Source organism: Poromitra crassiceps (assembly GCF_964638095.1).
Source record: "Poromitra crassiceps genome assembly, chromosome: 3".
Taxonomy (NCBI): domain Eukaryota; kingdom Metazoa; phylum Chordata; class Actinopteri; order Beryciformes; family Melamphaidae; genus Poromitra; species Poromitra crassiceps.
In genome coordinates, this window is record NC_139625.1 from 61,059,812 (window position 1) to 61,072,796 (window position 12,985).

Here is a 12,985-nt window from a genome sequence, read left to right on the forward strand (position 1 = left end):
GAGAGAGAGAGAGAGAGAGAGAGACAGAGAGAGAGAGAGAGAGAGAGAGAGAGAGGTGTGTCTGGGAAATGCTTGGATGAGAAAACATCCGATTTTTGGGCCAATCACTGGCAGGCTTCTTGAGGATTAAAGAGCCACACACACACGCGCGGTGGCAAGTGTCTGCTTGTAGTGAGTCTTATGTGTTGAAATCTGTGGAACCAAATCCCACATTCCAATCATTGCTTTCTCCATTTCATCATGTGAACTGAACGCTCCCAACATAGAATTACAGATGATAGAGAGATCAGAAGCAGCCAAATCTATCTCAACTCTGTGGATTGGAAGGTCTGACTCTGGACCAAGGCAAAGTGTTGATAAGTGAAGCAAAGTGACAGTATCCAGTTCACCTGCTGCTACAAATTTAAGTAGCTGACTATGTGATGACATCTCCTTTGAAGTATGTATCTCTCAGAGGAAAGGATAAATGTTTTTCCCTTTTAAGGAAGAATTTGGACCGCTCTGATATAACCTTCAGTGACCTTCATGCAAACAAATACTTTTCCATTGTAATTAAAGGCTTCCAACAAACCAAAACCAAAGTCAAGTCATGTAAAGTCATGTAAAACTAGAAATAACCGAGTCGCGGTTGTATGCCTCTGCCAACAAGTCACGTTGCAGTTTACATCCGTGTCTGTCCAGACTCATAATATATACAGTACGTAGTGAAGACTTTGAAGGAATTTAATAAATTGTATTAAATCTCATTTTTATTTAAAAAAATTTGTTGTCAAAATGGAAGTTATCACGATATTCCAGTTAACAATTTCCAGTGAGAAACTTGCTGTCTTCACTTAGAGATTTTTTTTTTTTTACAGAGGAGTAGGCTACAGAGGACTGATAGACTGCTTCGTCAGATGGTACAATAACAATCACCTGAAGCTCAATATCAGCAAAATCAATGAGTTTATGGTGGACTACCAGAGGAACAGGAGGCCACGTGGCACGCCCCCTGTCCTGGTTATCATCCAGGCAATCTGGGAACCCATCGGTAAAAAAAATAAAATAAAAATGTCTCAATAGATTAATGTGATTATGACGTCAACTTAAATTATTTTGGTGTCTGCAAAAGTGACAGCACTTCCACCATCTTTGTAGAATGACCCATGATTGTTTTCTCAGCTAAACTAAGCAAAACATTATGATGTCAATCTTGTCACACTGAAGTTGACCTTTGAACTTTTGGATATAAAATGTAATCACTTAATTTTATCCTATTTGACATTTGTGGGACATTTTGTCATAATTAGCGTATTAATTCTTGAGTTATTTTCAAAAAATGTCTTTTTAAAGTCACAGTGACCTTGACTTTGACCAACAAATTGCAATCAGTTTTGGTTATTACCCTCATTTAGCAACATTAACAAAACCATGCTGCTCTGAAGTTGATAAATGTTTAAAAAATCTCTATCTGGTGAGCCCATATTGTGTTAATCTTGGAAATGATTCTGCCACAAGCCAATAAGAAATGTTACAATGTCTACTAACACGTGCATCATTTGATTTTTTAGAACTGTAGGCTTTGTTTTGCACAAAAAGACAAGGTGTATTCCGCACTGTCATGATCATCAAATATCTCATCAAATATATAAGATGATATATATCATCAAATATTATTTTTAAATACAGTCATTGGATGAGTCATTCCTGGTATCTGGTGCCTTTTGAACCTCTTATCTTAAAAATCACTTTCCCATGCATTGCATTTGTGAGAATGCTAGCCAAATGCCCAAGAGCAGCAGTTTATTACACTTTAATTGAGGATGTGGTAAAAAAAAGAAAAAATCAAAGAAACAGTGTAATATGATTTGTCATATAATTTTTACGACCATACTTGCTGGAATCATGCACTTTGCGAAATAGCCAGCAGGTTTATCTGTGACAAAGATGAACTTTGTAAAGACGCTTTGTTGGAAAACAAACAAACAAAAACATAAAACCCAGCACAACATGGCGCGCCATCTGCATCATTCGTCCCGCTAGGGGCGAAATTGCATCTAATTCCATTTTGCATTTGCATTTGCATTTGCATTGTATGTAATCTCCTCGTGCGAAATTTGCCCTGCTGTGAATGCCCAGTTCCAGTCGCTAAGAGACTTTATAGTACATTATATTGTTACATGCCTGAGTGCAGGTTGAGTGAGCCAGTTACACTCGCTAAGATACTTCATAGTACATTCTATTGTTATATGCCTGACTGCAGGTTGAGTGAGCCAGTTACACTCACTAAGATACTTTATAGTACATTATATTGTGACATGCCTGAGTGCAGGTTGAGTGAGCCAGTTACACTCACTAAGAGACTTTATAGTACATTATATTGTTACATGCCTGAGTGCACGTTGAGTGAGCCAGTTACACTCACTAAGATACTTTATAGTACATTATATTGTTACATGCCTGAGTGCAGGTTGAGTGAGCCAGTTACACTCGCTAAGAGACTTTATAGTACATTATATTCTTACATGCCTGAGTGCACGTTGAGTGAGCCAGTTACACTCGCTAAGAGACTTTATAGTACATTATATTGTTACATGTCTGAGTGCATGTTGAGTGAGCCAGTTACACTCGCTAAGAGACTTTATAGTACATTATATTGTTACATGCCTGACTGCAGGTTAAGTGAGGGTGTCCACCCGCTATGCCGACCACCCGCAATGCCGACCTTAGGTTTAGGCGTGGGGGTGGGAGAGATTAGGTTTTGGGTTAGGGCAGGGGTGGGCAACTATTTTTCATGGGGGGCCACATGAGAAATCCAGATTGTTGCCGGGGGCCGAACAAATATTGTCATGCCGTAATGGATGGGCAACTTTGATGATAGAGAGGGCCACAAAAAAAGTCCTCGCTACCAGATTTTGCTGAGGGCTGAACGGCGCCAGCGCGAAAAAATTGGGGCATTTGAAGCCATGTTTAGAGGAATAACTAATTTTAAATTAACAGTTGTGATGTCATTATTCAGTCTTAACCACCAATATTTGATCCTTTTCTCACTCACTCCTATGTCACCACACTCTCCCTGCAGGGCTTGAAATTTCTTTTTTCACCACCTGCCAATATGGCTGCTAGATTTTAAAGTTACCAGCCAATTAGAATTTCCACTATCCGAAATGTTTTTCTTGAAATAAACCAGAATATGAGTGGGTTAATTTAAGCATAAGTATCAGTAAGTGGCCGGGATTCTCAAAGCCTGTGTTGAGGGTCACACGAACATGCACTCTTGAAGCTAAATAAATCCAAAACCAACAAGTTAATTATTTAAATTTCTACCTCAATGTAGAACAGCCATTTCTTACACATGAGATTACTTTTGGCCTTTTAGTCATAAAGATTATTGAAAGATATTCCATATTCCAGACTGAAATGCTATAACAGAAGAATATTGGCCAGAATGACATGAACATTTGGACACTTATTCAGCGGGTATCTTGCATGTTGCGTTCAGGTGCACTGTAAAAAAAAAAAAAAAAAAAAAAAAAAACTTTTTTTGCAATTCCATCGCGGGCCACACAGGGGGCCGTATGTTGCCCATGTGTGCTTTATAGTAACGTTCAGTCATAACTCATTTATAATTAAGCCCATAGTTAATGAACTAATCATGTACAAAACACACACACAGTCACATATTTTATATACTGTATATGTTGTAAGCCTAATTTTTGCCATCACAGCTGCTTTTTACATGTATGGGATAATACAGGCTAATATACAAGGTGTCCCAAGCTCTGAGTCATTATAAACTCAATTAGCTACAGAAGCTAATGTTCACATTCAGTCCTTGTATATTTCTCTCATGTGTTCATCATTCCTTTCCTCCTCTGTGTGTGATTGAGAAATGAGATGCAGGTGGTGTTCATCCTAATTGGCCTGGTCAGGTGTCAGATTGCTGCTGGCTGATTGGCTGGTGGAGAGCATTTAAGCCAGCTGATGCCATCCTGTTGCCCCTTGCTCTCATTCCCAACGATGATGGCTGCTGTGCTGACTGCTGTGTTCTGTCAGGTAGGAACTGTATGTAGACCTACTTTAGTAGTTCTGCAGAACTTTATTAAGATGTGTCTTTATCTTGGTAGACCTGTGCAGTCTAAACTGTAAATAGTTACCTTCCAGATCTACACTTTTGTACACTGTAAATAACACTTACCCAAGTAGCAGAAAGTAGGGGGAGAAGCCCTTTAGTTTTTTGTAACATTTTCTGATGTTTATTTTGTAGGAGCTTATAGGTAAGAGCTGTGTCTCTTATTTAATCCATTTTCTTTTCTTAGGTAAATTTAAGGTTGGGGATTAGTTTGATTGGTTAGTTGTGTTGGGGCCATGCTGTGCTCTGAAACTAAACCTGCTACTTGTGATGATGGTTTGGCTGATCATCCTTGGGAGTGGGAAGAGTGGGGGCACTTTTGTGTTGCGGTCCCGTTCCCCGAGGCCGGTTCCTAACATAATTGGGTGCTCGTCTGCTTTTCTCATTCGTCAGCACGTTGTCTGTGTGTGTATATATATATATTTTATGTTTGTCTGGTGGGCAGTCTTTGTGCAGGTGGTAAATGGTGTTAGTCAAGGTGCCTTTGCATGGAGCTGAGGAAGCTCATGGTGGTAAAGCTGGTGGAGAGGTTTGTTGGAGGAGGAGCCGGTCAGAGGGGACCAGTAAGACTGAGGAGGGGCGTGACAAGGCAGGGCCATCAGTAGCACCGTTTCTCCTCTTTCTGTGTAGACTGCTACCCTACAAGAGTCTCCGTACATAGACTTGCCTGTCACTCTGACTCCCAAGCCGTCTAAATCAGCGATACAGACGTATTTACAAGTGTCACAGAAACATTTCAAAGCCACATATTGAGAAGAAGAGTTCATAGCTTCTCGACATCGGGGTTAGAAAGCTCGTCGCTGCTCATAAATGCCTCTTTTCATCTGAAGTCTGTGCTGGTGATATTTTTTCCAGGTTAGAGCTCTCAGCCGTCACAGCGCCACTCTGGCCAAAGGCTCGGTAAAAAATATCACCAGCACAGACTTCAGATGAAGAGGCATTTATGAGCAGCGTCAAGCTTTCTAACCCCGACGTCGAGAAGCTATGAACTCTTCTCAATATGTGGCTTTGAAATGTTTCTGTGACACTTGTAAATACGTCTGTATCGCTGATTTAGACTGCTTGGGAGTCAGAGTGACAGGCAAGTCTATGTACGGAGACTCTTGTAGGGTAGCAGTCTACACAGAAAGAGGAGAAACGGTGCTACTGACAGCCCTGCCTTGTCACGCCCCTCCTCAGTCTTACTGGTCCCCTCTGACCGGCTCCTCCTCCAACAAACATCTCCACCAGCTTTACCACCATGAGCTTCCTCAGCTCCATGCAAAGCCACCTTGACTAACACCATTTACCACCTGCACAAAGACTGCCCACCAGACAAACATATAAAATATATATATATACACACACACACACACAGACGACGTGCTGACGAATGAGAAAAGCAGACGAGCACCCAATAGACCCTTCTCACGGGGGCCATTTTGTGTCGAGAAGCCAGGGTAAACACAGGTGCAAGCAAAACACTAATGAGGGTTTCCAACTTCCATGATTGGAATTTGGAAACCCTCATTAGTGTTTTGCTTGCACCTGTGTTTCCCCTGGCTTCTCGACACAAAATGGCCCCCGTGAGAAGGGCCTATAATGTTAGGAACCGGCCTCGGGGAACGGGACCGCAACACAAAAGTGCCCCCACTCTTCCCACTCCCAAGGATGATCAGCCAAACCACCATCACAAGTTCACAAGTAGCAGGTTTAGTTTCAGAGCACAGCATGGCCCCAACACAACTAACCAATCAAACTAATCCCCAACCTTAAATTTACCTAAGAAAATGATGGATTAAATAAGAGACACAGCTCTTACCTATAAGCTCCTACAAAATAAACATCAGAAAATGTTACAAAAAACTAAAGGGCCTCTCCCCCTACTTTCTGCTACTTGGGTAAGTGTTATTTACAGTGTACAAAAGTGTAGATCTGGAAGGTAACTATTTACAGTTTAGACTGCACAGGTCTACCAAGATAAAGACACATCTTAATAAAGTTCTGCAGAACTACTAAAGTAGGTCTACACACAGTTCCTACCTGACAGAACACAGCAGTCAGCAGCACAGCAGCCATTATCGTTGGGAATGAGGAGAGCAAGGGGCGACAGGATGGCATCAGCTGGCTTAAATGCTCTCCACCAGCCAATCAGCCAGCAGCAATCTGACACCTGACCAGGCCAATTAGGATGAACACCACCTGCATCTCATTTCTCAATCACACACAGAGGAGGAAAGGAATGATGAACACATGAGAGAAATATACAAGGACTGAATGTGAACATTAGCTTCTGTAGCTAATTGAGTTTATAATGACTCAGAGCTTGGGACACCTTGTATATTAGCCTGTATTATCCCATACATGTAAAAAGCAGCTGTGATGGCAAAAATTAGGCTTACAACATATACAGTATATAACATATGTGACTGTGTGTGTTTTGTACATGATTAGTTCATTAACTATGGGCTTAATTATAAATGAGTTCTGACTGAACGTTACTATAAAGCACACATGGGCAACATACGGCCCCCCTGTGTGGCGGGTATGTGTTAGAGGGTACACACAGGAAAATACTGTCACAGAGGACTAAGAGATGATTTACCATCTAAGCCTTAGGGTCTGGGGGAGGTTAGGTGTGGGGGTGGGAGAGGTTAGGTTTTGGGTTAGGGTCTGGGGGAGGTTAGGTTTAGGCATGGGGGCTGGGAGAGGGGAGGTCGGAACAGCGACATGGAACCTAAGTCAGCCAGTTACAGTACACTCGCTAAGAGACTTTATAGTACATTATATTGTTACATGCCTGAGTGCACATTGAGTAAGCCAGTTACACTCACTAAGATACTTTATAGTACATTATATTGTGACATGCCTGACTGCAGGTTAAGTGAGCCAGTTACACTCACTAAGATACTTTATAGTACATTATATTGTGACATGCCTGACTGCAGGTTAAGTGAGCCAGTTACACTCACTAAGAGACTTTATAGTACATTATATTGTGACATGCCTGAGTGCAGGTTGAGTGAGCCAGTTACACTCACTAAGATACTTTATAGTACATTATATTGTGACATGCCTGACTGCAGGTTAAGTGAGCCAGTTACACTCACTAAGAGACTTTATAGTACATTATATTGTGACATGCCTGAGTGCAGGTTGAGTGAGCCAGTTACACTCACTAAGATACTTTATAGTACATTATATTGTGACATGCCTGACTGCAGGTTAAGTGAGCCAGTTACACTCACTAAGATACTTTATAGTACATTATATTGTGACATGCCTGACTGCAGGTTAAGTGAGCCAGTTACACTCACTAAGAGACTTTATAGTACATTATATTGTGACATGCCTGAGTGCAGGTTGAGTGAGCCAGTTACACTCACTAAGAGACTTTATAGTACATTATATTGTGACATGCCTGACTGCAGGTTAAGTGAGCCAGTTACACTCACTAAGATACTTTATAGTACATTATATTCTTACATGCCTGACTGCAGGTTAAGTGAGCCAGTTACACTCACTAAGAGACTTTATAGTACATTATATTGTGACATGCCTGAGTGCAGGTTGAGTGAGCCAGTTACACTCACTAAGAGACTTTATAGTACATTATATTGTGACATGCCTGACTGCAGGTTAAGTGAGCCAGTTACACTCACTAAGATACTTTATAGTACATTATATTGTTACATGCCTGAGTGCAGGTTAAGTGAGCCAGTTACACTCACTAAGATACTTTATAGTACATTATATTGTGACATGCCTGACTGCAGGTTAAGTGAGCCAGTTACACTCACTAAGATACTTTATAGTACATTATATTGTTACATGCCTGACTGCAGGTTGAGTGAGCCAGTTACACTCACTAAGAGACTTTAGTACATTATATTCTTACATGCCTGAGTGCAGGTTGAGTGAGCCAGTTACACTCACTAAGAGACTTTAGTACATTATATTCTTACATGCCTGAGTGCAGGTTAAGTGAGCCAGTTACACTCGCTAAGAGACTTTAGTACATTATATTGTTACATGCCTGACTGCAGGTTGAGTGAGCCAGTTACACTCACTAAGAGACTTTAGTACATTATATTCTTACATGCCTGAGTGCAGGTTGAGTAAGCTACACACTTCACACATTTACAGGAATCGTGGCTGTTGGATACATTTCTTTGTGAATCTTATGGTTTGAATCAACAACTCAAAAATGTATTCAACTACAGACATACTGTACTGTGTATATATACTTCTAAGATATAAAGTATCACTTTCTGTATTCTTTATTAAAATAATAATTATAAACTTGTGGTTATGTGAAACATGCTACTTGTGGAACTGCCACTTGGACCTGTTTGCTTTTACAATGACAGTAGTGTGGTAAGGAAATGGCCAATCAGTCTGAATGGCTCTTGGAAATTACAATAAAATACAACAACATGATTTAATTCCCTTGAACATGGTGTCACACAGACAGCAGCAGGCTTGAACATGGTGTCACACAGACAGCAGCAGGATTGAACATGGTGTCACACAGACAGCAGCAGGCTTGAACATGGTGTCACACAGACAGCAGCAGGCTTGAACATGGTGTCACACAGACAGCAGCAGGCTTGAACATGGTGTCACACAGACAGGAACAGGCTTGAACATGGTGTCACACAGACAGCAGCAGGCTTGAACATGGTGTCACACAGACAGCAGCAGGATTGAACATGGTGTCACACAGACAGCAGCAGGATTGAACATGGTGTCACACAGACAGCAGCAGGCTTGAACATGGTGTCACACAGACAGGAACAGGCTTGAACATGGTGTCACACAGACAGCAGCAGGCTTGAACATGGTGTCACACAGACAGCAGCAGGATTGAACATGGTGTCACACAGACAGCAGCAGGCTTGAACATGGTGTCACACAGACAGCAGCAGGCTTGAACATGGTGTCACACAGACAGGAACAGGCTTGAACATGGTGTCACACAGACAGCAGCAGGCTTGAACATGGTGTCACACAGACAGCAGCAGGATTGAACATGGTGTCACACAGACAGCAGCAGGATTGAACATGGTGTCACACAGACAGCAGCAGGATTGAACATGGTGTCACACAGACAGCAGCAGGATTGAACATGGTGTCACACAGACAGCAGCAGGATTGAACATGGTGTCACACAGACAGCAGCAGGCTTGAACATGGTGTCACACAGACAGCAGCAGGGTTGAACATGGTGTCACACAGACAGCAGCAGGCTTGAACATGGTGTCACACAGACAGGAACAGGCTTGAACATGGTGTCACACAGACAGGAACAGGATTGAACATGGTGTCACACAGACAGGAACAGGATTGAACATGGTGTCACACAGACAGGAACAGGATTGAACATGGTGTCACACAGACAGGAACAGGCTTGAACATGGTGTCACACAGACAGGAACAGGCTTGAACATGGTGTCACACAGACAGCAGCAGGATTGAACATGGTGTCACACAGACAGCAGCAGGATTGAACATGGTGTCACACAGACAGCAGCAGGCTTGAACATGGTGTCACACAGACAGCAGCAGGCTTGAACATGGTGTCACACAGACAGGAACAGGCTTGAACATGGTGTCACACAGACAGGAACAGGATTGAACATGGTGTCACACAGACAGCAGCAGGATTGAACATGGTGTCACACAGACAGGAACAGGCTTGAACATGGTGTCACACAGACAGGAACAGGCTTGAACATGGTGTCACACAGACAGGAACAGGCTTGAACATGGTGTCACACAGACAGGAACAGGCTTGAACATGGTGTCACACAGACAGCAGCAGGATTGAACATGGTGTCACACAGACAGGAACAGGCTTGAACATGGTGTCACACAGACAGGAGCAGGCTTGAACATGGTGTCACACAGACAGGAGCAGGATTGAACATGGTGTCACACAGACAGCAGCAGGGTTGAACATGGTGTCACACAGACAGCAGCAGGCTTGAACATGGTGTCACACAGACAGCAGCAGGATTGAACATGGTGTCACACAGACAGGAACAGGCTTGAACATGGTGTCACACAGACAGCAGCAGGATTGAACATGGTGTCACACAGACAGGAGCAGGATTGAACATGGTGTCACACAGACAGGAGCAGGATTGAACATGGTGTCACACAGACAGGAGCAGGATTGAACATGGTGTCACACAGACAGGAACAGGCTTGAACATGGTGTCACACAGACAGCAGCAGGATTGAACATGGTGTCACACAGACAGGAACAGGCTTGAACATGGTGTCACACAGACAGGAGCAGGCTTGAACATGGTGTCACACAGACAGCAGCAGGATTGAACATGGTGTCACACAGACAGCAGCAGGGTTGAACATGGTGTCACACAGACAGGAACAGGCTTGAACATGGTGTCACACAGACAGCAGCAGACTACGGGCCCTATTCTCCCACAGGCCTTCGGCGCAAAAACTGGTCTTACACGCAAAAAAACGTGCCTTGCCCCTGCCTCGGGAAGATATCAACATGGCTTTAGGCCCCCAAATGCGCTTTAGGCGAACTGGGCGTGGCGCAGTCCCAGAATGGGCGAGAATGGGCGTTTCGGCCTTAAATACCGGCCTAATGATATCTTCCTACCTGGCGTTAATTTAGCGCTTTTCGCTTTTGAAAACCAGGCATATTCAGTGCGCCAGTTGCGCGGAGCACTCCTCTGCCTCTCCTCTGTCACCCTTCTCTGTGTCACTCCCTCTCTCTCCTCAGTCTGACAGGCACAATACGACTCTCTCTCTCTCTGACTCCCTCGCTCAGACAGACACAACACACGTCCGATAGAAAAAAGAAGTTGTAAGTTCACTGCCTGGCATGTGAAATCTCCCAGCATGCATTGGGCTAATCCATTTCGCTAATAAATAGCAACCAAATGAGCCGAAATAGATATAAAGGTAGATCTAAATCATGTGTAATGGTAACACAACCTGCAATTGTAGAACATTTCAATATTGGACCAAATAAAACATCGAAATGAAAACACCACCCTATGTGAAACATATATGTCATATTGGGGCTATATATATCCGTTGTAGATTTAACGTGATTTAGATGAGTGACAGTGTAACGCAGTTCTACTGTCATGTCCTACTATGATGTCTGCTCCAATAAATTGGCTCTACTTCACATTTTAGTTTTACAATAAAAACACATTTATGCAATGACTTTACATAATGTAGGCTATATTTATGTGCATCATACTACCTGTGCAGCAGGGGAGAAGAAAAGGTAGCAAAACGATATCATTCTGGACAAACTTTCACCAATCTAATTAATCTCATTATACGGATAGGCTATATTTTTCTAGCTGATGCGTTTAGAACATTCTTTTCACTTTGATCTTGCTATAGTGTAGCGTATTTACATGCTTGCAGTATTTAAACTGCAGTTAGATTGGTTTGAGAATAATATGGAATAATAGCCTATATATGGAGACAGACAAGAGGGGATAAAAGGGAGGGGGGGAGATCAGAGCCCTCGGCTTTTCTGAAGCCGGACTGGATCGCTCCGTGGAATTGGAGCTGAAAAGTGAAGCATGTAATTCGTTTACTGCACTTACCCAATGAGCAGATAGTGCATAATTTTACGCTTAAAAGGCGTGGTTGTAATGCTTAAAGGCTGCGTGTAGCGCCAACACCAAGATATTGAGTGGGCTGGTCCACGCCCACTGATCTGCGCTGCGCTGGGCGCTCAGCGCAGTTTATAGGCTGATGCAACGATAGGGGCCTACATCTCTTAAAAGAGAATTAATACAAGAGAATTGAAGGTGATTTCAAGGGCATACACAAATCTTTGACTTCTAATTAATGATAATGCAATTAGCAATTATCGCTAGTTTAACTGTGTTTAAATGTTGTTTTGATGTCAACATTGCTTTATATTACAATTCAAATTCTTTATTATCTATATAGGAATTTTGTATTTACATGACTGACTAGTTACTATGACTATAACTAGTTAGTAGTTACTATGACTATAACTAGTTACTATGACTATAACTGTGTCTATGCACAGTTATATGCGGACGCCGCCGTAATCTTTACGGCTGCAGCAAACGCTGCGGAAGCTGCACAAGCCCTCACGGCAGCGATGGTCCACGTCCAGGAATGGCTTAAAGATTCCTGTCTCCTCCTGAATACAAAAAAAACGGGTTTGTATGATGTTCACAAAAAGAAATAACAAAACTGTCACTCACTCAGGTGTGTTCCTGAACGGTGAGGAACTCGCCCTAGTAAACAAGTTCAAATATCTCGGAGTCACCCTGGACTCAACCCTCACCTTTCGGAAACACATTAAGAAAGTGACCAACTCAGTTAAATTCAATCTGGTGAACTTCAGACAAATCAGAAATTTCCTGACTGACGATGCTGCCCTGATGTTCTTACATTCTATGATCTTTTCCCACATCGACTATTGCCTAACGAGCTGGTCTTTGGCTTGCAAAGCAGCTCTTAAGCCGATTGAATCTCTTTTTAAGAAAGCCATAAAGATCTTCGACAAAAAACCCACGTTTGCTCATATCTGTAGCATTTTAAAGAAGCATAATTTTGACAATTTTAAAACTTTCAGACAGGCCCGCTTTGTTTAATTAATGATAATGCGGGGGTGGGGCAAGTCCATGGAGTGTCTCCATGGACTTGCCCCACCCCCTCTGGGAGAGTTTTTCAAGCGGAGGTCCGTGGAGGGCATGACCACCAGGGCATGTCAAAGAGGAGACTGTGAGTTGGGCCACAGACGCTAACCCTAACCCACTGCATATGGGGAAAACGTTTTGTCCATCGTTGGCGGTAGGGTATGGAACGGTCTCCCGCCTGCAGTAAGGGAGTGCCCCACATACCCTACCTTCA